Below are 27,192 nucleotides of genomic sequence, written 5' to 3'. Positions count from 1 at the left end.
TTTTTTTTTAATTATAGCAAAAGTAATGTTGTCTGTCTGTTAAAAGCACCACGTCATAAAGGCATAAGAAGGAGTAGACAGAACTCCACACATTCTTAACCGTAGTGCTAGGTTGACTAGTATAAAGGGCACTCGAAGTATGTGTTTCAATGAACATTCATATTATAATTATAATTTCATTAGTCACGACCTTAAAATAATGTTAAAGAAGGAAATACATTGAACTGCGCCTTTGAATGTAAACCTCTATGAACTAATATTAAAAACGTACCCTTAATGTATTCTATATATAATTTGGAGACCTAAATTAAACCTTTACAATTTGACATCCATAAGCATACGTGATCCGCGAAGCTTAGTAGTAGTAATAGTATTTGTAATATGTGTAAGGGTGGGCCATAAAAACCGGCCCTTGCACTGCGATCTTCAATGATCTATTAATCCCTTTGGATTAACCCTTTATTAATCCTACACATAGAATGAAATGTAGGACTTTATTTATGGGGCGTCATAGAAGTCACTTGATTTCATAAAGAACTGGCCCAGGTGACGAAATCTTAAATAAGCTGTGGTGTTACAGTCACATAGGATATATGTGGCTGATTCGTCTTCTTGTAGGCACCTTTTTACAGGTTGGGTTATCTGTCAATCCCAGTTTGAAAAGGTGTACTTTTAGGTAACAGTGTCCGGTAATCCGCCAAGCTTACACAACCTGGTGACATGGCCAGCCAGCTGAAGTAATGCCCAGCTTTGAATTAGGTGCACTGATTTCAGTGTACACGTATATCCATACTGAATACAGCGCGGTTGAGTATCTCTGCAAGTCAGAGGAAAACACGCCTACATATCCTTGTCGTCAGACAGGTTTCTGTAACTTCCGACATTGTGGTACTCCAAAAGTGAATGGTGTGTGCAGCTTGCTCCACACATATATTGCAGCTCTTTAGCGGAAAAATAATCCCATTGCACTTCACTTTCTTACGACTCATTTTGCTGCCAAAAAAAAAAAACGACATACTTAGCTGTTAGAATCGTTCAAGAAGGCAGTCAAACATTTTTATTTGTGATGGGAAAACACCGGTAGTAGAACTGAAGTGTGTAACATCTCTAATAGTAAAGACGGCTACTGGACACGATCCAGAGCTAGTTCCATTCAAAACCTATCTCCCTAAGATACGTATTGTCACGTGTAGGGAGGTACGCGAGACGAAAATAACGGGTTCCAGTTCCGGTGGTTGGATTTATTAGCACCCTGGTTACAACCTCACTTAATCACACTTAAATACAGCACTATTTTTTATTTACACACTTTACAGTTCACCGTTGCACACGCACTACGATTGTCCATCTTCAATAATCGTCTCCTGGCAACGGGTTTCAATATAAAAACTAACACTTCAGATCACTAAGAAGTCTTCTTGTTACTTCGTCTTCAATCACTCCGGTACCCCAGAACTAAAAATTCTTCTAGACTCACTCCTTCGGCTTACGACTGACTCGTAACTGCCCCGAACGAATTCCGTCACTCTTATATAGCTGCGGAACGGACATGGATCTCCAGTAAACACATATTACGCGATTGCTATCCAGCCAGTCGCTTCAGTCCATTGGCGCGTCGGTTCGATCTACACAAAACACGGCTTCCTGTATTGATGGGTGTTGTTTACAGACCTGTTGCCTGGCAACGCGTTGATCAAATCCGTTACAATATCAATGCTATCCTACATTCTCCTAATTTTACTTACAAGTTGACAATTCCTAAGTGTCTTCCTCCTAAAAATTCTATACCATTTCTCATCCCCCCCCCACCATATCCTGCCTTGCGCATGCGCATTTATTTTTATCGCACCGATCGCATTTCAAGGAGAGGAATGGCAACTTACTCTTTTGTTTAGTTCTAACGACAATTTCTCCAGTGGAATGATGATTGTGGATGGTAGAGTGAGGGGGGGGGTTAGAAAGAATTATTCATTATCGACTTTACCGTACTACCCAGACATTCGCCTGGGAAACCTGAAATAGACGACCTGAACTTCAACACGTACGTAGGGCACTCGCTCCTCTCTCGACACGACTTCCACGTGCTGGGCGTGCTATTCAGACCCATCGACGTCTGGCCGGTTATTTTGGTTTCTAGAAAATCGTTTCCGTTGGTTTCATTCCTCACAGGCGCACTTCCCTGTGTTGACCCGTTGTGCTTGTATTGGAAATAAGTTACAAATTATCAGTTTCTGAAACGTGTCGACTTCTTGCTCTACTTGTATATCATTTTTAGTAGGATGAATTCCTTAATAATATCTCATCGTCGGCTCTAACCGAGTTCTCTGTTCACTTTGCTCCTGCTGGATACAGGTTTCAGAGTGCTTAGAGCAAATTAACTTTATATAAGGATGAATTGCTGTTACCTCTTGATTTGACTGAATTTCTGTATTTGTGTCTCTGTATGCACATGACTTATTGCAGAAATGCCTGAACGAATTTAGATTAAATTTGTTACATTAAATTTCGAAGCACGGATGTAACTTTGTTTCTTATCGGCCCAGTGTGCCCCGATCTTAACACGAAGCGGAAACCTCAGTTTTTTCAGTTTTCTCCAGAACTGTTATACGCAAATTGTGATCGTCAACATTTAACCTTCGTGTCTCTATAAAATGAATTCTTTTGCTGAAAGGTGAATAGTACAGAATAAACTACGGCATATGCTAGCATCTGCAGTAAATAAACGTGAAACAGTGCAAATCCATTGCAAGTGTGAAATGCATATTAGTAGATGATGCAATTAGAAATAACATGTACCCCGTTATATCACGCTTTTCGAGTCCCATTCAGAAACAGCAGCTGTACAAACACGTTTCGTTTTAACTGATTTACTCCTGTTTCTGCATTTAGCGATGAGCTGCGATTTTGTAAATATTAAATTCCAGAAACAACTCAAGTGGCGATTAATGAAAGTAAGAATTGTACCTGATTATCGCTTAGGTTAATTGCAAGATAAGTTTATAATAAAATAATCATGAACTTCGGGAACTGAACAAAAAAATTATGACTCGTTGCTTTATACAAGCGCTGCAACCCGTGGTCCGCCGTATTTCCAGTTGCGACCCTCAGTGAATTCCGTTAATGTAACTCTAAAATAACTGAGTTTAAAGTAATATTCTAAACACATTTTAAAGTCAATGTATACACACACACACTATTGAAGTGAGAAAGTTTACATTTAAAACCAAAAATTATTATCAGATATTTAGTTGGCACGTGTTCACGGCATTCACTATTGCAATGAGAACTAGTCACCTGGCAGCCCTTATTTTAACAGTTTTTCCGAGAATTATTCTTGATTCTCCATGTGAGAACTTTATCCCCTTTTGCTTCTAGAACTGTTCTTCCTCTGCTAGCTCAGAGTCAGATAACATTATTCTGATTGTGGAGATGTTGACCTTGAGACATCACATGTATTCGAATTGTCTCGAGTTTGTTTTACATTTCTGACAAGTGTCTGATACATTTAAAATAGAGTGCTTGTACAGCAACATGTATCATTGTGAAGAATATATTAGCAGGTTTTTGTATTTTAACAGACGAGAATGCACGTCTATTGTTTAGTAAGTAAAGAAAACAGCAAGTATAACTGGAAAGAATATGTGAAAGGCTGTTTCTCAGGCGGTGTTGATTGATAGTAAACGGTATATCAGTTCAGTGTCGTTAACGTTATTCACCACGTAAGTTGTGTTTTAGGCTAGGAACACACACGGCGACATCGGTCGTGTGATGTCCGTACGGTTCATGTCACATCAAGCAGTAGAATATAAAGTGTATTCTTAGCTTTCATATGTGACGACATGCGACATCTACCGTACGACAGTCGGAGAGCAAAGAAATGTATTTGGTCGCTCTAGTGTGAAAAGGAGGTCGTACGGCAAAAAAATCGTACGACATATTTCCGTACGACCGATGTCGCTGTGTATGTTCCTAGCCTTTGTGTGCTTGCAGTACAGAAAGCTGTTTATGAAATTCGTACGCTTCAAATTGGAAGGATTGAAGAGAATTTCTCTGATTTTTGTAAAGATGTCTGCTGTTTATACAATTTATAATGGAAATATCTATTAAAAATATTAGGGACAGTGTGGAACAAAGCTCGCATCACAACTGAGTGATGCAGAGGCGCAGCAAAGAAGGGGCAAAATAGCTCGGCCTGAAAACGGTCTTGCCCAACAGCAGTCTTTTCAGACAGTTCAACATTACAATCAGACATTTCAGTGCTTGCTACTTACATAATTTGTGAAATTTTAGTAAAAACGACGACACCTTACAGTGACAGGGAAATCGCAAAATAATTCCGAGAAGCAGTTGCAGATGTTGCAGCACGTGACTAAACAGCACATTATTTATAAAGTTAATTTAGCAAGATTTGACGTAGGAAGAAGAATAGAGGAACTCACAGACGATATTGAGGAAATAAAAGCAGCTAGTGTTCAGCGGTTTTCCGTAGCAATAGACGAAAGTACCGCGAAGGACAAAAGTCGGCTGTGCTGGTTCGTGGAACCTACAAGGAGTTCGTTATAACTGAGGAATTAGCTGACTTCATGCCAACGAAAGACCACTGCAGCTGCGGTCTTGTATGAGGAAGTCGAGAAGGCTTTCCGGTGTAAGATGTTTGCTAGTACATGTAGCTCGTTAGTTGAGACGTGGTTGGATGCTTGAACGCGTGTATTACTTGGTCACAATTTTATTTCCTGAAATAAAGTGGAAATATTCTCGAGTTCTTTGTGAGCACGACTGGACATGCAGTTTTGCGTTTTACGTTGCCGTCACTCAACACATGAGGGTAATGAACATCAGCCTACATGGAGCACATCTTTTGTCAATGAGAAATCTGACAAAAAATAAAATAAAATGAACTAAAAAGCGATCGAAAGGAAACTTCGATTGTGGGAAGCACAGCTGTTGCAAAATAACATGACATACGTCCAATTTTAAGAATAGGAAAACCAAGTTATGCTAAAAATGCAGGGAAGAAATTCAGCTTATTCAATAAGAATTCGCATCCGTTTTTCAACCACCTCCATGGTCTAGAGTTCCTGGCTACAGATCCAGAGGTCCGGGTTCGATTCCCGGGGCTACCAGTTTTTTTCTGAGAAGTATTGGGTCTGGAACGGGGTCCGCTCTGCCTCGTGAGGATAAATGAGTAGCTATTCAAGGAAATAGCGGCTCCGGTCTAGAAAACCAAAATTAACGGCCGTGGAGATTTTTTGTGCTGACAACGCTACACCCTCTATCCTCAAAAGTTGACACTAAATTCTCCGATAAGCGGCGGTCGCTCTGTCGATATAATTCGCTTGCGGACTGCAGGCCACGGATTTTTTTGTTTTTCAAGTTATACGCTAACATGAGACCACGGTAAACTCGTTTTCAGCGACCCTGACGTTAATGTTGTGACTGTTCCAGCTGAATGGTCATGACAGAGATTTTCTGTAGGATGAGAACTTGAGAAATGCATCTAGAAATCTTCGACATTTTGATATTTATGAACTCTGTTCACCTACTGAGACGTTTCCAGTGCTAGTGACCAAACACGGAGAGTGATAAGCCTTTCGGAAGCACATATGTTCGTGAGCAATTCCTTTAAAAAATGAAAGTGATTCAGTAAACCTAGAAATCGACTCGACTGTGAAAGACTAGAAATAGAAAGCCGTATCCGAGTTACTAGTTCTCAAATTTGGTGGCAGAAACAGTGGCGAGCGTCTCTACAAAATCCGCACACCTGTTTCACTATTTATAATTTTAACACTTGCCGATATATCGTATATTTTTTATGTTTGTCTGTCTTTGATATGTATGCTTTTTCAGGCATTCAAGCCCGTTCAGGGCCCAGGCCTCTTATTCAGTTCCATAATCATTACTTAACAGACGGTAGGACCCCTTGGACGAGTGATCAGCCAGTCGCAAGGCCGTTATATAAACACAGGACAACACAAACACAGAATAAACGCAAACACACCCCAAACATCCATGCCCTAAGTGGGATTCGAACTCACGATCGAAGCGTCCGAGCGAGTGAAGACAGTTCATGCCTTGACTGCGCGGCTACCGTGACCGGCGTTTGACATGTACCAGTATGTTACAAGAGATGGACTCGTGAAGCTTCCGCTCCATGTTAGAAATATAAAGATCCAATGATGACGAACTAGAAGCTCTTAAATATGTAACCTCTTTCTTACCTTTTAATTATTTTTCAATGAAAGTTGTATTTGACTGAACTTTATACTTGTGTATTTAATTAATACAGCGGGAATGCAACCATTCACTTGTAAAGTTGATATTTCTTTCCTGTGGCGCTACAGCCCCAATTTGGGCCTAGGTCTATGTCCATGAAACTCTCCGTTTCACTTCGGTTTACTAGATTTTAAACATTCGGTAGGACTCCTTGGGCGGGTGATCAGCTCGTCGCAAGGCCTCTACCTGAACACAAACACAGAAAAACGCACATACACAGACACTAAACATCCATGCCCTGAGTAGGATTCGAACCAACGATCACGGCTTCCGAACGAGCGAAGACAGTGCATGCCTTAGACCACTCGGCTACCGTGACCGGCAAAGTTGATATAGTGCTGCAAAATAAATATACAAAGAGAGTGCTGCACTGATAAAGAACGTGTAGTTTAACTTGAAGCATTGTTCTGCCTTAGAAATGTGAATAAGAGTTTACGTCTCTCCTTTTGTAAGTTTTATATTGTGACACATGCCCATTGCTAGGCAACGACCCTGTAAACACCTTCTCACTTAAGCGCGTGACAACAATAGGGCGTCCATTGCTAAGCAGTGTATCGATGAACACGCCTGGTCAACAATAGAGGATATCCGTTGCTGGGCAATTAGTGTTTTCTGGGTGGTCTTTGAAGGTCTTTTGCAGTCAGTCGTAGAACGAGCAGCAGAATGGAGAAGGACCTCTGCGGTCGAGGAAGACGGGTTCGACTGAAGACTGACTGCGAGTTATTGTAATTGTTTGTGATTAAGAGAGGGTGTATAAACAGGTGTTAATAAAAGCAGTCATTCAATCCTGAACCCGTTATCATTAGTCACGGAACCGCGGACACGTGACAATATTAAACCAACTAAGTATAACTTATGCCGGTCACGGTAGCCGAGCGGTCTAAGGCATGCACTGTCTTCGCTCGCTCGGAAGCCGGGATCGTGGGTTCGAATCCCACTCCGGGCATGGATGTTTGTGTGCGTTTTTCTGTGTTTGAGTATAGGTAGAGGCCTTGCGACGAGCTGATCACCCGCCCAAGAAGTCCTACCGAATGTGTAAGATCTAGAAAAACCGAAGTGAACGGAGTTCATGGAGGTAGGCCTAGGCCCACTGGGGCTGTAGTGCCAAGGGGGGGGGGGAAGTATAACTTACAACGAAAATACTGAATGTCACCCTTCAAAATAAGTAAATTCGAAGGCAGTGAGTGGAAGAATAACAAGAAAATCACGAATATAACCTGTTGTACAAGAATAAATACCAGAAGCCAAGCTGTCTGTGGGAAAACAAATACAGGGTATATGCCGTTCTGAAAAGTGGCAAAAAAAAGAAGGCAACACCTGTTTCGCTGTTCCGCTGTGTCACGACAGAATACATGTAAACATCTGTATAACGCAGGATGTCTGAATTGCAAGTTTCTCAATATTACACATTCAGTGAAGTTGAAGTGCCCAGTTCTTTATATCTGACTCTCAACGACCACTTAACGTCGTGTTTCTCAACTGCCGTCCTGCCGAGTGAGTGTGTGACGTGACTTTTTGATACAACTGCGTAGCAGCTACGAACCTCCAGTGCCATTATAGATGGCTGATCAAAACCGCAGGACCTACATGTGATTGCTGCATGCCTAGCCACTATTTCTAACGAGAAACTATCACCAAAATCTGTAACGTGGCCATTTCTTCATAACTTAAACAGAAATAACAAAGAACGTATTCTTCATGAAAGGTTTTGAAGGGGCATAACTTTGAAAAGAAGTGGAATTATGCCCGAATAGAACTGGTAGGCCTGTCCAGTTCTCATACTAATTTTATGCACTAGGTACAAAAATGTGCAAGTCACAGTAGCCGCGCGGTCTAAGGTATGAGCTATCTTCGCTCGGAAGCTGGGATCGTGGTCTCGAATCGCACTGAAGTCATAGATGTTTGGTGTATATATGCGTTTATTCTCTGTGTTGTCCTGCGTTTAGATAGAGTCTGATATCTTGTCCAAGCAGCCCTACCGTCTGTCAAAAATGATTACAGAACTGAATAAGAGGCCAGGGCCCTGAATGGGCTGGAAGAGCCATTGTAAAAGAAAAGGCTACAAAAATGTCACACAGTAAGAATTACCAAGAGAATTATGACAGTGCAGGTATGAGTTCTGATTGAATGTCAAGACTGATCAATCCATAACTGAAGAATAATTATCGAATTTATTTTCTTTATTCAGTAGTTACTCATTTATTTACCTAATTATTTGGCCCTTGTGAATATCCAAACTGGATTCAACTTTATGTTTTGACGAAAATATTCAGTTGACATGGTGACCTAGGTGGACCTTCAGCTTCAGAAATTATTTTTTTTATTGCTAGTGGGTGGGACTAAGTCCCTTGTACTGCACCCACTTCTGGCCTACTGTACCAGCCCCAGACGATAGGTGAGGCTGATTGTGGAGCAATTGGAGGAATGAAGATTGGCAGGAGAAACCGAAGTACTCGGAGAAAACCTGTCCCAGCGCCACTTTGTCCACTACAAATCCCACTTGACCAGACCCGGGATCGAAGCCGGGCCGCCGCGGTGGGAAGCCAGCGACTAACCGCTTGAGCTATGGCGCAGCCCATGCTCCAGAAAGTAAGAAAGCCGGATAGACACCTACTCATGACATTTCCTGTGTAAATAAGTTGCTGGTTATGTATGTATTTATATATTTAATTTTGAATGCTGGGCTACTATTTTATTCTTTTTCTGTTTATTCAGTAATAAACTACAATAAATGTTTACAATTTTCATAATGCAGGATAAAAACCACAAGAGTTACTTAGTTCTTAATAAGAATAACACGAACATCTTGGCGCAATAATGCTATTTTTATGAAGGAATATTATACTACTGTATTGCTGAATCTCCTGTTAAGTAATATTAAGCTAGTAGCATTTCTCAGATACAGTATATTGTAGGAGGTAGACCCGTTGCTAAGTAATGACTCTGTAGGTAATGGTTGCAGCATGTTCGTAACACGCACCAATGGAACAACTGGGAAGATGTGTTCTCTGCCCGGTCCTTGCCACGTGACACAACAATAGAACTGTTGGGAAATGTGGGAAAGGACGTGAACACGGAAGCTGAGGAAGCTAGGCGTTAGAAACCGTTACCAGGCGACGACCGGTGAAGATACAGCAGATTGAGAAGTCTTAGTGCATGCTATAGAGAATAGTAGAGTATGCTTGTAGTTAGATTTTTAAACGTTCAATAATTGTAGTTACCAATCCAAACCCCGTCTGTAGTCGCTAACATCACGTGACAATATACATGTATACGTAACTTCGCTGTCAGTATTCTGTCGAATCCCGGTTTCCTGCCACGGTTCAAATAGAGACCATCCAAAGATATGGAATTTACTGGTACTATTTCTAGGGTCGACTCATAAGATTGAGACCACATGTTCATACTTCTCGTCTTTATATCCCAGAAGACAGAAGTCTTCAAAGGTGTGGCTGATTAAACTGGTAGGATCGCGAAGAAAACGTTTGAAGTCCTTTATTGCTTAAGTGAAACATTAAATGTCAAACATGAGCATGTGCTTCTTCCTGTTCCAGTAATTCATGTCGTGAATGTTACCACAGATTAATTTCATTCATTTGTAAAATCATGATATATATTAATCTATAAAAGTTCGAAATTTTTAAAATGAAAACTGGAAAAGCGAATGTTTGTACGTATATACACGAAGTTAAGATGACGGAAAGGCGCGATAGAATCTTTTCTAAGCTAGTAGGAGTAAGTATGCAAAATTTTGGAACCAATGTTATAACTCTCGAAGCTGTATGTCGCGGTCGTTTTGTTGCTGGGTAGCCTTGGATTGTTTAATTCATAAAATTATTTGAATTGTGTTTAAATGCTTATCGCTACGCGGTGCCACGGCGGAGTAAATAACAAAAAGGTGTTGCATACTTCCGGTTTTAAAACCTGAATTTAATAAGTAAAATTCATTCTGAATCTATTCCTTGCAAACTTCCAGTCGTCAGTTGAAAGATAATGTGCCCTCTCGATGTTTTAATTGTTTATGTAGTAGTTTCTTGCAGACTAAACTGAAGTGAAATAAAGTTTATTGAAACGAGATTCATTAGAGTACATAAATGTGTCTCTTCGCGTAACATCAAGCGTTTGTGTTACACAGATTCTTGATATACGTACATAGCTATCTCCATTAATTCAAATAAATGTAGTTATTATTACTACTGTTACACTACCACCACTACTGCACCAGTTCTTTTTCTGCTATCTTCTCTCCCCTCTCAGTCAATTTTGTGATTGTATTCCTCGGTAACCGGGTGCACGCTCTAGCGTAATTGGTTGAGGCATTACTATAGCCGGAAGGTTTCGGGTTCGATTCCCGATGGACAGATTGTGGTTTTCAATTCAAATAATCCTTCCAGCTGCACTGTGGCCCTGGGTTCGACTCAGCCTCTAATAGAAATGAGTACCAGGTCTCTTTCTGGGGGTAAAAGGTGGCCAGCGCGTATGGCTGACAGTCTCATCGCCATCTGTGAATCGATTATCTAGAAAATGTGGGAGCCTCAGCGTCTCATAGCCCTTTTATCCTCCATGGCCTGTTAACAGGGATACCTGTACTTTTATTATTCCTCTGTAACCTTAGTTTGGTGCTTGTTATCCCAACTTCATCTATAGTCCATTCGCGGAGACGAGACAGTCAGCGTAAACAAAGCAAGCCCCGAGTCGCCACAGCTGACAGCAAGGAGTGGACAAAACGCGCAGTTACTCAGTGTACTCACTGCATTCGGACGCACGTTAACCTGCATTCAGACTGAAGAGTGAACGTTGGACGCCCCTGCAACGATACACGCATCACGTGATCGTTGCATGATTTCATTCAAAGAGCGAAGGAGACACCGCGTGCATTTGTTTACGAGGACTCTCGTCTCCGCGAATGGACTGTAGTTATGAATAAATCGTTTCCATTACTCTTCAACTTTGTTAAATTTCTGCGGTTTACAAGTTACTTACATGCTCTGCCCTCATTACTGCTCAGCCATCCACTGCATGCGAATTGTTTCCAAGTTTTCGTTTCGGAACACTTCAGCAATATGTGTATGGCAACCTCCTCCCCCTCACAGATCCCCCTTGGTCCCTGCTTTCAGCAATGCTATTCCCAGTCTACTGTCATTCTTTTTAACCCACAAATCCCGTTGAAATTCAGCGGGAAGTTATTAGAAAACATAGTCTAAAAACCCTAACGTGAATAATTTGAAACGTTCTGGAGAGGCAATTACAATTATAATGAGCACAACGTGCCCTTGAAAGAAAAAAAATATAACTCTTCAAGTTCAATACCTGTTTTTTGTTGTTCATGGCGGATACTTAACGCCTCTACGTTTTTGGACTCACACATGCCATTTTTGTGTCCTAGAAAACACGTCTTGGGGAATAGGCCGAGAAAAGAAAATTGTATTGCCCCGCCTGGAGTGCCCATGTTTAGAATTTGAAATAAATAAAATTGTAGCACACTGTTTACAGCTACTGAAACTCACAACTTAGATATTGTAACGTGTACAGACGTTGCTATGCAACAATTGCTAGATAAGGCGAATAAATAGCGACCGTTTCTAGACAACGGCTCGGTAACATGTTCCTGCGGCAACGAATATTATTACCAGGATAGTTGGAGCAATGAGTTCAGTTGACAGTTCAGTTGTGGAATATTAGCCAGCGGGCAACGACATGAGCGTAGAAGCTGAAGAATCACCATTGTTAAGACCCGATACCAGGAAACGACTAGTGAAAGCAGACTGAGAATACATAGCGTGAGCTCTAGTGTGTTGTAAATTGTGTAGATCAGCGATAGCGCTGTAATTACTTGTACTTAAGAATTGTGTGTATAAGTGGTCAGTAAATCCATTCACCAATCCAAACCCGATCTATAGACACACCACTAAAATGGTGACAGTATCTTAAATAAAACGAATACACATCACGCCATAGCATAGTGTACACGCTTTTCACCACAACAAGTGCTTCAAGAATTGCACATGTGCCCCTCTTCCATGTAGAATGGAGTTTTCCTAAATGACAAGCGAGAAACTATTCATAACGTGAGAAATGTTTGAAAGTGTGTGTCATATTAGACTTTTGGGCAGCCTGTGCCTCTTACTAAAGTAGCGAAAGTCGTGTGTTTATAAACATACGAGTACTTGTAGATCACCAGAATGGATGTCCTCATATTAACCACCTTCTTCCACGGTGCACAGATCTGCCAAACAGGATGCTTCACAAGTGTGTCCGTGACTTACCAGTGTTTCTACAGTCCTGTGTGTGTGTGCCGAGATGAACAGTTTCTCCGAGGGTATCTCTCCAAGAGGTTCACATTTTCACCTTTTTTTTTCTCTGCCGAAATAGTGTAATCAGTGTAGCAACTGGCCACGGGTTCGACGAGAGAGGGGTCAAGAGTTTTCTCTTTTCCACGTCGTCCAGACCGGCTCTGGGGTCCACCCAACCTCCTATCCAGTGAAGTTACGGGAGGTTAGAAAAACTTCACAATTGGTAGCTTCATATCTCGTACTCTTCGCCAAATATAATTCTGATGATTAGGTCAAAGAGGATGAGATGGGCAGGGCATGTAGTATGTGTGCAAAATGCATATAGGATTTTGGTGGGAAAGCCAGAAGGAAAGAGACCACTAGGAAAAGAAAGACGTAAGTGGGTGGATAATATTAAAATGGATGTTGGCAAATTCTTGAGTAACTCAGCGACTGGTTGCTTTCCAAGAAGGATTTAGCTCCATGGATTTTGCTGGTTACGTTCTTGGACTCATACACACCATTTTTGCAACCATCAGAACATAATTCTTGTAGGACAGATTGCATGAAGAAAACTACATTCCCACACTACAAGGCGTGTCTTTGGAATTTCACACACATGAGGTTGCGCTGCATATTCATCGACTGCCTTAATATAACTGCATAAAATAACAGAATAAAAATATGTTACGGCTCGTTAACGATAGTTGCTATAAAGCACACGAAGGTTACATGCTCGCTCTATTCGCATTCCTAGTGCCTTTGGATGAAATGATGAAAGGAACTGACTTGTACCCTAACCCATACGCGTAATAACAAAACTAACAGATTGTCCCTCGAAGAGGTACGTCTTTCATGTCTATTTTTTTTTTTTTATTTTCTTCTACTCACTGCTATTAGGTGGGTCCCTTGTCACCACGGTATGGCACGTCCTCAGTTTGCGGATGGAGAAGACGCCCTCCAGTTTTGGAGGGAAGCTGCGAATATATTGAATAAGCAGTCGCGGACAGCCGACAAGGGGTGGTCCTCCAGCTTGGGGGTTGGGCGTGGGGCTAACAACTCCTCACCGTAAAAATAAGCTTGTTACGAAAAACTTCAAGAAGCTTCGGGCCTGGATGGATTCCTTGGACGAACCAAGGCGTAGGTGGGTGGACAATATTAAAATGCATCTGAGAGAGATAGGATGGGATGATATGGATTGGATTGATCTAGCACAGGATAGGGACCAGTGGAGGGCTCTTGTGAACACGGTAATGAACCTTCGGGTTCCATAAAATGCTGGGAAATTCTTGAGTAGCTCCATAAGTAAGTAAGTACGTGTGGGACGGACAGACGGACCGACATTTGTCTACTTTAGACAGAGATAACCGAACTTGGCAGAGTAAGAGTCTGCACCGAGCGGTCTCGAAGTTGGCATTTAGCCCCTTATATCATAGATCTGAGGTATGCGGATTCCCTTGTAAATCTGTGCTTTTTCAAAGGTTGTTTCTATTACAGTGACGTGTTACGCTCTGATATGTGTGTCCTTTTTTCAACCTTTCTATATTCGACAATTCTAATTCCCCTTTCATTTATGCATATTCACTTGCTGACCAGTCTTACACGTCACTGTTATGCGGAACCTGCTTTACGTGGATTAGTTCCGGTAATTGGTACTGTGTTGCTCTCAGCGCTGTCTTCTGAATTATGCGATAATGCGTATTTAGCGGTAATGTTGTATTCCAGACTTTCGCCGGAACAGGTGTAATGCAGCCCAAGAATTCGAATACAAGTTTGTTTTTGCCAGTAAAGCATAGTCATGTGACAGCTATGATGTAGCGATTTCTTTCTGTAGTTCGTCAGACTCTAGAGTTACGGAAATTGTGTATCGATTCCTCAACTCTCTTTCACATTCTACTTTTTGTAGCAAGACTTCCGTTTATGGTCATGAATCATTAATTAAGAACGATTTTAGGCTCAGTACTGTCATGCACGTGTAACTTGTGTCTCTCCAGTAGGTCGAAATCATGGAAGTAAATGTAGTGTTGAATTGACGTGAACCGATTTATAATTTCTCCAGAATGTACCACATATTCATCGCGTCTTACTGTTCCTTTAATGATACTCTTAATATTATTATTTGGGGCTTTCTCAGTCTCTTCTTTGTTTTATCTTCTTTATATCACAATGATAATATTGGGACAAGTAAATCAAGGCAGATGATATGAGTAGGACATACAGTGCGCATGTGTGCATCAGCAGAATACATGCAAATTTTAGTCGAAAAACACGAAGGGAAGAGACAAGTTTAGAGATGTGGGCATTGATCAGGGGATCGTATTGTCATGTGTAAGGGGGTTGCATGACTTATACAACGGGGTTTTGGTTGGATGATTGGATTTATTGACACCTTATTCAAACACACATCTCGGGACTGCAGTCAACACAGCGCTGTAGCTATTCTACACACTTTGCAGTTCATCGTTCCAGACGCACTAGTATTCTCAGTCTTCACTGGTCGTATCCAGACAACGGATTTCATATCAATATCACTGTCTTCTTGTCATTATTCTGTAGCTGCCGATTCTGAAGATTCGACTCCATTGAGTTACTCTACTCCCAAGCTCATATCCCGGCAGGCTGGCGTCTCGAGGCTCTTACCTTCACTTCGGTCTCGACTACTCCTGTACTGTTGTATATCCCTCTATGCTGCCGAACACTTCTTTATTATCACTTTGCACGGACCCCACGGAAAACACCATCTTTCTGTTCATATTATTTTACTAATCCGTTACTTAGGAATAAGCGTCCTGTTGTTCAGCGAGTTTGCTTGCGCGGGAATGTGTTTACCGAGTCGTTGCCTAGCAGTGAGTATACACGTCACAGTATTAAGAATTATCTTAAGGAAGTAAACGGAATATGATTGTTTAAAGAGGGCTTATCTTACTCAGATTAGGGCCCAGTGGCGGGCTCCTGTCAGCACGGTAATGTGCCTGGGTTCCGTAAAGTGTGAGCTTCCTTATCACCTTAGGGGACCATCACCTTCTGAAGAACAGTTCTGCCCCATGATGTCGGTCTGTTACTAGTAAATGCATCTAAGTCCCAATAGATCACTGTGGTCGCGGTGCAGGGGCCAAGAAGGCTCACCCCTTATACGTTCAAGTCCAGTTGTTGGAAGAGAACGGGTTTGGCACGTACCTTATATTCAGAGGCGCTGGTTCGAATCTCCTACAGGTAAATGACAGGCATGCTTTAGATTTCCTTTGTCCCTATCCGAGCTAACTTAGGCGGATAGGGGGTGTCGCGTGGTCAGCGCAACGCACTTGGCACTAAATTCGCCGACAAGCGGCAGTCGCTCGGTCGGTATAGTTCGCTTGCCGACTATAGGCCACGGAGTTTGTTTTGTTTGTCCCTATCCATAATGGCGAATGGAGGGAGAGTACGCGGAGGTGTCCGTCCCCATTTTTCACATTTCACTGCTTGTAGTTATCATGAAACTTGTCTTAGGCTCAGAATGTCCTGAGACTGACACGGCGTCATTCAAAATATGACTCGAGTTTACCTAATGGAGAGGGACCCAGAAGAAATTTTACTGTTTTCATCTCACTGTTTAATATTATTACAAAATGGATACTGTGTTGAGCATGTATCCGCTTACGTCACAACTGTAATTATGCTGTTAGTGACAGATATTAGGAACTGTAGTCCATTAAGTTAGCAGTTTAAATATTCTCTTTGCATGACAAGCCTTGAATTACGCCAGTCCTTTCAGATCCCACCCCACTAACTTAAGTAAGGGGATTGTCCTTGGATGCAACAAACAGGAGTAAAGCCTTTTGAAATGGCGAGTACGAGAACTATTCCGAATGACAAGACAGAGACCAGACTTATCGCGTAGTGCATGGAAAATTGGATCAGGTCAATTGCATTGTCCACAGACAACAGGATCAGGCTTATCGCATTGTCCACAGACAACTGGATGAGTCTTATCGCATTGTCCACAGACAACATGATCAGGCTATTCGTATTGTCCACAGACAACTGGATCAGTCTTATCGCATTGTCCACAGATAACTGGATCGGGCTTATTGCATTGTCCACAGACAACTGGATCAGGCTTATCGCATTGTCCACAGACAACTGGATCAGGCTTATCGCATTGTCCACAGACAACTGGATGAGGCTTATCGCATTGTCCACAGACAACAGGATCAGGCTATTCGTATTGTCCACAGACAACTGGATCGGGCTTATCGCATTGTTCACAGATAACTGGATTGGGCTTATCGCATTGTTCACAGACAACAGGATCAGGCTATTCGTATTGTCCACAGACAACTGGATCAGTCTTATCGCATTGTCCACAGACAACTGGATCGGGCTTATCGCATTGTATACAGACAACAGGATCAGGCTTATCGCATTGTCCACAGACAACTGGATGAGTCTTATCGCATTGTCCACAGACAACATGATCAGGCTATTCGTATTGTCCACAGACAACTGGATCAGTCTTATCGCATTGTCCACAGATAACTGGATCGGGCTTATTGCATTGTCCACAGACAACTGGATCAGGCTTATCGCATTGTCCACAGACAACTGGATCAGGCTATACGTATTGTCCACAGACAACTGCATCAGGCAAGTCGTATTTTTCCAAGACAACTGTAAAATAGTTAATCTATCCCTGTAACAGGCCATGGAGGTCCATAGGGTTGTAAGACGTCGAGGCCCCCACATTTTCTAGACAGTCGCCTCACAGATGGCGGTGAGGTCAGCGTTACGCACCGGCCGCCCTTTATCCCCGAGGAAGATTCCTGGTACTTATTTCTGAGACTGAGTCGACGCCGGGGCCACAGTGCGGCTGAAAGATTAGGTAAATTGAAAAAATACACCTCAACGGGACTCGAACCATCGACCTTCCGGCTTGTAGCATAGTGCCTCAGCCAACTACGCTTCCTCGTATACCCACATACAATTGTATTAGAATAATCTTTGTCCAAAGGCAACTGGATCAGGCGAACCGAACTTTCCAGAGATAACACGAACGGGCTAATCATATTGTCTGACATTGCTCCGTCACCCACCGCCGAAGTGGTTATGCTTTTATCAGTTTCCTAACTTGAGTATGTTTTCATGCTGTATTGTCTGATATGGTTATGTTGTAGCATTGTTGTGGATGAAGAATATAGAACAATGTTAGGAACGGCTGGTAGCATTCACTGTTAGGGATCAAGGAGAACACTGATAAACCCCCACCAGAAACACATTTTATTGGTTTTATTCTAATCGGATACTTTCTGGTTGCGACTCCAACACCTTACCGTCTCCCTCAGCTGTTAAGTTCAGTATCTACCTCTGACTACATGAAGAATAGGCCTGGCAGTCAGCTTCTTATATATATCCTGACCGCCTATGTGGTCTAGTGATCAGAATTCCTGGCTACATATCCAGAAGTCCCGGGTACGATTCCCGGCGCTACCTGATTTTCAAATAAATATTGGGTCTGGAAAGGGGTCCACTCAGCCTCGTGAGGATAAGTGAGGAACTGATACAAGGAAATAGCAGCTCCGGTCTAGAAAATCGAAATTAACGACCGTGGGGATTCGTTGCACTGACCACGCGACACCCTCTGTCCGCTAAATTTGGGTCAACAAGCTGCTGTCGCTCGGTCGATATAGTTCGCTTGCGGACTAAAGCCACGGAGTTTTGTTTGTTTGAATGTTCTTTATAATCTGCGAAATATTCACAATATAGAAAAATATTTGAAATACATTATGTAGTTCTTCCTGAGAACAGTATTCTGTGTTATGTACCCGCTTCTTGTATGGAAAGCATTCTTGATGATATTTTTAAGTTCCCAACTCAGCTTCATATATGCCCAAGATCATCTCCCCCAAAATTATATCAATTTTCGACATCATGACTGTTCTTTACCACGACGACTCCTCTGTTACATAACCAGAACACCCTCTTATACAATCCGTTCACCTGTTCCATACTTTACGCTTGTTCACAATACAAATTGTTCCCCTAGATTGCAAAGCAATTAGTTTGCGTCTCTGAATGTTGCTGTCCATTTGCAGCCTGTAAAGCGTTCTGCAGTTTCAAGGTTAAACTCTCGCTTATTCCACACAAATTACATTTCCTTATTACAGAGTGCTAAGTCATAACACTGGTCCTTTTTCTAAGGTCACATTTACTTAAACGGTACAGTTTACACAGTACAAGGATAAAGATTACAGACAGACTATAAATCTGGTGCTTTCGCTGTCCTTGAGGGTAGAATGTTACTCCTTAAAAATCTTGTGGAAAATTCAGAATACATTCTTTTATATGATGAATATAATTTTTACTTGCGATGATTTATGATTGCAGGTTAACATTTACATTGGGCAGAGTTTCAGATGTTTTGCTGTAGGGTTTACTTGCTTCGACCAATAAAATTTGACGTCGCTTCTTCTGCTTTTTGCTAGTAATGTTTTTATTGAAACCATTGTTTTATTGTTCTGAAATGTTACACGTGGGTTACTAAAAAAATCTGTTTGCCATGTTGTACGCTGAATTAACAGAATCTCATACACTTGGAGAGCTGACAGTAACAGTGTGAATATATCCCTTTCGCTTGAAAATCACCTAACCTTCAGCAGGTATGATCATCACATGTTAGAACGCAAAAAATGCACTTCTTAAAATATTGCTTGCAAATCTTTTAACAGGAGAACCTTCTTGGAACTTACATGTATGTAATATGTTGTTTCTTTACTCTACTTTCCTAATATCGAAAAAAAAGTAGTCTTATAAGATGACCTTGCTGACTGTGTGTCTACATATGTATCCCGTCCGTAATAACTTTTAAACGCCTGTACAGATCTTCACGAAACTTTGTAGTATGTCATGCTATCTCACGCCATCTCAGCTGTGTAAGTCATAAATCCATTCCATTGGTAATACCAATACAGCAGCCTCTCAAAATTTTTCAGGTAATAACCTTAATATGACTAGAATGTGTGAATCAGTCTTGGTCTGCATGCAATGCCACCTCAGACAATCTCAACGGCATACCTCATGAGTCCCTCCCAACAGTAATACTAACATTGAAGCCTCTCAGATTGTTCAAGTAACAACCTTAATATTGCTTGGACTCCTAAATCTTTCGTCGTGAAACTTCATATGTATATCATGCCACCTGAGACAATCTCAACGGCGCACTTCATAAATCCCTCCCATCAGTAATGCCAACACTGAAACCTCTAAAATTGTTCAGGTACTAATCTTAATAGTACTTGAATATCTGAACCAATCACCATAAAACGTCGTGTATATATAATGTCACCCGAGACCATCTCAGCGACGCACTTCTTGAATCCTTCCTACCTACAACACCACCGCTGCAGTCCCCAAAATTTATTGACTTATTTACGGATAAATAATAAAGCTCTGTGCCACTTGTCTAAAAAAAATGCAGTGAGAGGAAAGTAGGTGATTAATTCTCACCAAAACTCCACGTTTTACATATCTGTTTGTCTTTCTCTGAAAAGAAGCGTAGATCTGTATATACCTGTAGTTACCATAAGGATTTGAGTTTTAAACGGCGATGGTTGTTCAGATTCGGCCTCCAGCCCCTCCCCACCTAACCTTTGTTCTCAGTGAACACCTTCCTTACATCCTGCCTGTCTACCGAAACGACGGTATTGACCTATAAGACTGCATGGTGGCATAAGCCGTAAGACCACAATATGTATAGTCTCCATTTCGTGAACTGGTGAGATTGACCGTTTCTGTTGACTTCTCTTTCGTATCATGCCTAGTAGCAGTATCAGAAAGCTCAAAACAGGTGACGCAACCGCACACCGCCGCTGGGTTGCAGACAACCGAAATTAAATTCGTTTGATAACTTTTATTGTACTCTTGACTTTAGTCCCACATTTAATCAAAATATGCATGAGTATTTTTGGATATGAGATCTACAGACGTGTTGACAAATGCCATTTTCCCATTGAAAGGTAAAATTGTCCCTGTACCTAATTAATTAAATACTATAGCATTAAAACGCATGGGGTAATGGAGGTAGGGCACCACCATCCTTGATCTTGGCTGTAGATGGATGCGAATTGTCAGTTTCACGCCCTGGCTGCTTTTCCTACGAGAAATATCCCCCGGCAGACATTATATAGGGTGCTGGGTGGAACCCATAGGTGGTCTGGACGCTGAAGAATAGAGAAAAATCTTCTGCCCCTGCCGGGAATCGAACTAGGCCCGCCCAACACCTGACCTGTCGCTATACTGGCAGAGCTATTCCGGCTCTTAACTCTCTTACTATGTGTTCATTTTTAGACGTGTTGCAAAGAAAGCATGACTTACTGGAAATCGACCCTGCTGCCAAACCGTGGTCTAGTGCATGCTTTAAACAAAGCTTTACCCGGTTGCTATTATGCTGCATAGAAAATATGTACCGTCATTCGCACATACATCTATTCACACCTAGACATGTATTTCATACTTACACATACACAGGGGGATCGACAGTAAGAAATAAAAATTACGTTCTCAGAGTATAGACACAGTATCTGCTCAGACGGACGGACCGACAGATAGCTACGTGTATGTTTCGTGTCTTCTAGTGAGAGGACCCTTTGGGGCTAGGAAATGTCCATTGCGGGCAGCATGTGTTCACTACACTTCATGTGAGTTACTTTCTATTTGTACGCGATAAGTACACAAGTCACGATGTTCCACCTGCAGTAATGACAATCAAGAAACGGCGTGAGGTCACGGTATTCATCTTGTATCGAGAAATTCTTTACTCTGAGTACAAGTGTTAAAAGCGATGTGTGGGATACTGACATTTCCCGTTCCAGTACTTTCACAAAATTTGTTACACAGAAATTCTTCTAACGATCCTTTGAAAATTAATCAAAATTCAGATGTTTAGGAGCAACAGTTAACCGTAAACACTAACTTCATAGAGCTGAGCCCTTCTCGAGAAGCCACAACTTGTGCAGCTACTCAAGAATTGCACAACATTTTTTGGAACCCAAAAGTTCATTAGCGTGTTCACAAGAGCCCTCCACTGGTCCCTATATTGAACCAGATCAACCCAATCCATACCCCCCCCCCGTATCTAACATTAATTGTAATATTATCCACCCACCTACGTGTTGGTGCAATAAACACCAAACTAAACATTAAATTCTGAAAATTCTTGTTACAGCTGAATTAAAATTCTTATCTTGTATCATATCTAAAAATCGAAAGATTAGGTTACACAGAAACAATTTTCTGCGTGCTCTGTTATATCAATAGATCACTCGCTTTCTCACCAAGACAGAGGAATATGGATTGCAGTTCTAACCCTGGTGACAATTTACCGTCTTTTAGTGTCTGGCGCTCGGTAGTATATTAGATAGAATCATCACCCAAACTACACGGCTTCACATCCCAGAATAAAATAGTCTTAATAGATTGAGGGTATTAATCACAGTATTCGAAGGGAATGTCTGGGCCGAAGACAGAGGAAGGAGAAAAGTGCACGTTGAAGAGTTTCAGCATTTTTACTCTCGTCAAACACGAGACGGCGGGACGTAAGAAATGGACACAAAATTAACCGTAACAACCAAATGTCAGCCTTCGAGATGGATGTAGATGGATGATAGTATTACAGCTAATCTGAAGAAACAGAATGTGAGGGTGTGGAATGGTTTCATGTGCTTCAAGTTAGAATTTAGTAGTTAGACCTGTGAACATCAGAAATGTGAGAATGGTCATAAGTGATTAAAGAACTTACAGTTCCGTAAAAATTGATAACAGTGCGATGGATCGATTGATTCTTATTAATAACGACGAAAAGAATTCTCACACTCAGAAATACACTGAAGATGATCCTTTTAATATCGCAGTGCTTCTGTCTAAATATAAATGCGAAAAATTGTCTTTGTGCACGATTGGGACTTGTTGAACAAATAAATAACTTTACTGTATATTGTGTATATGGTACTGAATCTTCAGATTTTATGAAATGGGAAATTTCTTGACTGTCAGAGTTACTATGAACTGCTGAAGGAAGTTTCTAGATGAAGGACCATATCTTATCAACTGGTCAACATGCCTGGAGGAGAGGAGCGGTGCTGGTTGCTTCATGCAGATTTATTTGTTCGGAACGTACATACTATCTTGAGTTGTTGCCCGAACTGACCACAGACATTCAGTGGACAGATTAGGGACGGTTGTCCACATCATAATAAAGTGCCCAGGAAACCGTGACAGGCTATACATTTTGAATTTAAAAATAATCAGAAATAAAACTATCCCCTCTTCCACCCTCTAGAAGGTCCCTAGTCCAAACTTAAATGAGACACAAGGTCAGAGTAAAAATGAAAGCAGGATATTGCACAAGGCTTTAATTGCACCACACGAAAAGGAACAGATGATGCTGCCCGCAGTGAACCTGAAACGGTACTCGCTACAGTGACGTCATTGTCAAGGCGACGGACACCAATGGCCAGTGTTGGGATATTAATATTTCAAATGCAGTACTTACTCGTACTTGCTGCATGCATAAGGAATGTGTCACTTGAAGTCTGCGGGCTTTTAGGGGTAAGCCTGTGGGAAAAAGAAAATAATAAAAATAATAAAATAAAACTAGTAATAATATATAAAATACGTAAACCAAAAAACAAAATACCAATGTGAAATAAATCTCTGACGTTTGTATGTCCAAATAGGTAACTTACAGACAACGGCAAAATTCTATCCGCATTGAGAATTACAGAAAATATAGATTACAATGGTACTGAGACATAGACACGCGGTAAGAAACAAGAAAAAGAACAAAAGCCAGAGAAATGGGACATTTCAGGAACTTGAGTGAGTCACAATATATGAGGGAGCCCCATATACAAAATACTGTACCCTGAAGAGCACTGTCTTCTGGCATATAACGACGTGTAGTCCGTTGTAAGTCTACCAACGTTTCGGAGGAAAATCGCCTCCATCTTCAGGGTCGAAGAATAAGCGGAGAAAGATACCAGTGTGAAAGCAGGTGGATCAACTTGTTTATTCTTCGACTCTGAAGATGGAGGCAATATTTTCCCCTGAACGTCAGTTGAATTTCAATGGACTACTCGGCGTTCTATCCCAGAGTTCATACCCACTGGTGTGAGAACCTCAAAACCTACATATTGTGCTCCTTTGTGACGGATTCCTTGTATCAGTATATGTTTCGACCGATGGTAAGGCTCATCTTCAGGTGCATCAAAATTAAGCATTTTAATTGCATCACTTGCTTTCGAAAATTATCTTTCTGGAAGGGTTTACTGATTCACAACTGAGTACTTCATACTACATTGATTATTATATTTAACACAATGATTCACGGCCTTCTAAGGCTTTCATTTGTCGCTGTACTCCTATATTATCGGAAGTTAATATTCCCTTCACAGCTTCACAAAGCGTTAGTTTATTGTTATAGTCCTCCTTTCTCGGACGTTGATATTCTCTTCACGGCTTCCCAAAGCGTTAGTAATGTTATAGTGTTATTTTCTTGTATGTTGCTATTCTCTTCACGGCTTCCCAAAGCGTTAATGCATTGTTGTAGTCCTATTTTCTCGGACGTTGATATTCTCTTCACGGCTTCCCAAAGCGTTAGTAATGTTATAGTGTTATTTTCTTGTATGTTGCTATTCTCTTCACGGCTTCCCAAAGCGTTAATGCATTGTTGTAGTCCTATTTTCTCGGACGTTGATATTCTCTTCACGGCTTCCCAAAGCGTTAGTAATGTTATAGTGTTATTTTCTTGTATGTTGCTATTCTCTTCACGGCTTCCCAAAGCGTTAATGCATTGTTGTAGTCCTATTTTCTCGGACGTTGATATTCTCTTCACGGCTTCCCAAAGCGTTAGTAATGTTATAGTGTTATTTTCTTGTATGTTGCTATTCTCTTCACGGCTTCCCAAAGCGTTAATGCATTGTTGTAGTCCTATTTTCTCGGACGTTGATATTCTCTTCACGGCTTCTCAATGCTTTAATATATCGTTAAAATGTAATATTATCTGGAGTTAAGTGTTTTGTATGTGGCTTCATCGTTAAAGAGTCTAGTGTTGTCTGGAGTTAGTGTATCCTCTCGGTTTCCTACGTTTTTAGTGTTTCGTTATAACGTGGTTATCACCGAAAATTATGTTCTCACGGCTGTTTTGTTGCATCGCTTTACTCCTGTATTCTCAGAAATTTGTTTCATCTTCACGACTTCAGTTTATCGTTATAGTCTCCTTTTCTCGAAACGTAATATTCTCTACATGATTTTGGTGTATCTTCAAATCCACTTGCTCGGAGTTAGTATTCTCCTCATGTCTTCCTAAGGCTGTAGTGTATCGTTATAATCCTATTTCCTCTGACGCTCTTATTCTCCTCGGGGCTCCTCATGCCTTAGTGTATCGCTATAATGCTATTATCTCGGGCGGAACTGTTGTCCTCTCGGCTACCTCAGGCTTCAGTGCATCGTTATAGTCCTGCGGTCCCAGGTATTAGTGTTCTCCTCGCGGATTTCGGATGTTGAGTGTTATGCATGGCTGTCCGTTCAACTGACCATGAATCAGTGAAACGGTTACAGTGAATTCTTTACGAAGGCAACTGACGCGTGTAAAATGGTATTACGCTGTAACAACTAATATTGAGCAATCTGATTATATTTGCGGGATCTTGCAATGTATATTGGAAAAAAGAGTCTACGGCAAGGAGGTGAGCACTTATTGAGAAGCCGCCAGTCGCTCAGCAACTCAAAAATTTCCCAAAATTTTATGAGACTTGGCGGTTAATTACCGTGTTCAGAACAGCCCCCCCTCCCCTTCGGTCCCTATCCTCAGCCAGATCAATCCAGTCCGTACCATTCCGTTCTCTCTCTCTAAGAACCCCTTATTATTATCCACCTACATGAACCTAGGTCTTCCTAATTATCTCTTTCCTTCTGAATTTTTCATCGAAACCCTGAATTTATGCATTTTCTCCCCATGCATCATACATGTCCTGTCAATATCATCCTCCTTGACGTGATCATTCTATTTATACTTGGCGAAGAGTACGACTTATGAAGCTCCTCATTATGCAGTTTTCTTCAAACTCTTGTCACCTCATCCCTCTTCGGTCCAAATATTCTCCTAAACACCCTGTTCTCAAACACGCCAAGTATATTTCCCTCCCTTAATGCCAAAGTTCAAATTTAAATAATTTTCCTGGGGTGTAAAGTGTGGCCGGCGCTTAAGGCTGACAATCTTAAGCTATCTATGAGCCGATTGTCTACAAAATGTGGGAACTTCAACATCTCACAACCCTATGGGCCTCCACGGCCTGTTACAGAGATACCTTTATTTACTTTACTTATTTATAAAATTTTAATTTGTTACTGTCGTTCCCAAATATCTGGACTGTGCCACATTTTCACATCGGATATATGATTTTGCCCTGCATTTTGGTGACCATACAACAACGTATACTTATTTTTCTGTGTGTTTACTTCTAGACCAACCTTCATACTAGCTTCAGTTGAAGTTTCTGTGTTTCTCTTTACGGTATTTATGCTATCTCCCAATAGATTCACGTCGTCAGCATAGACCAACAGCTGATGTGTTCCATTTAATTTCAGTCTCACCTGGATTTCATGGACCTTCCTAAAAACACAATCTAAAACAAAGTTGAAAAGGAATGGCGATAAAGCATCTCCTTGTTTTATAACATTCTGGATAGAAAAATTATCAGACAAATATTTACCTATACGGACTTTACTATGCGTTTCATTTAAACACAATTTTACAAATATGTTCTTGGACATTATCCATCGTCTTGTATCTATCTAAAAACAGTCCGGCCCGGTCCGGAGATAGGTACAAGCTCTATCGATTATGTCCAAATGAGTAGGTTTTACCTGAAGGCGGAGGCAGAATCCAGTCTCCGAAACGTTGTGTTTTGAAAAATAAACAGGACGGTTTTTTAGATAAAAACAAGACGATGGATAATATCCAAAAACATATGTGCTAATGTACCATCATCACAAACTTTTAGATCTTATTAACACATTTTACCAACCTAAATAGGTTCATGAGTATCCCAAACTCTATCAGAATACTGTACAATACTTCCCTCCTAACTGAATCTTAGGCTTTCTTGAAGTCTATGAATAGCTGATGTACTGTCTCATTGTACTCCAATTTTTTCTCCAGTATCTGGTGAATGCAAAAGATCTGATCAGTAGTTGATCTGTTACGTCGAAACCCACACTGATGATCCCCAATAGTTTCATCTATATATGGACTTAACCTTGAGAGAAGAATATTGGATAAAATTTTGTATGAAGTTGATAGCAGGGATATCCCTCGGTAATTACTACAGTCAGTTTTATCACCCTTCTTGTGAACTGGTGCAATAATAGACTCCTTTCACTGATCAGGCAATTTTTCCTTATGCCAAATAGAAGTAATTAGATTCTGGGTCTTAGAATATACGTAATATTTCGCCTCCTGCTTGAATTAGATCTGCCGGAATTTGATCACTACCTGGCGATTTATACTGTTTCAATTTTGCAATAGCACTTTCAACCTCAAAAGGGCCAGGATCAGGTACTAACGGCTCAGCTGTATGGATTTCTGTCTGCTTAACATCACTGACCCTATGTACAG

The 27,192-nt window shown here is 41.2% G+C and overlaps 1 protein-coding gene across 2 annotated transcripts in view; it reads left to right on the top strand.

Annotated features, from left to right (window-relative positions):
- Positions 1 to 27,192, top strand: part of LOC111872507 (tectonic-2-like) — a 600,257-nt gene that overhangs the window by 54,002 nt on the left and 519,063 nt on the right. The gene's annotated exons all lie outside the window — the stretch shown is intronic.

The sequence above is a fragment of the Cryptotermes secundus genome, unplaced genomic scaffold, assembly GCF_002891405.2.
Source record: "Cryptotermes secundus unplaced genomic scaffold, Csec_1.0 scaffold537, whole genome shotgun sequence".
NCBI lineage: Eukaryota > Metazoa > Arthropoda > Insecta > Blattodea > Kalotermitidae > Cryptotermes > Cryptotermes secundus.
The sequence above is the reverse complement of the archived record's forward strand: the minus strand, read 5'-3'. Positions and strand labels throughout refer to the sequence as shown.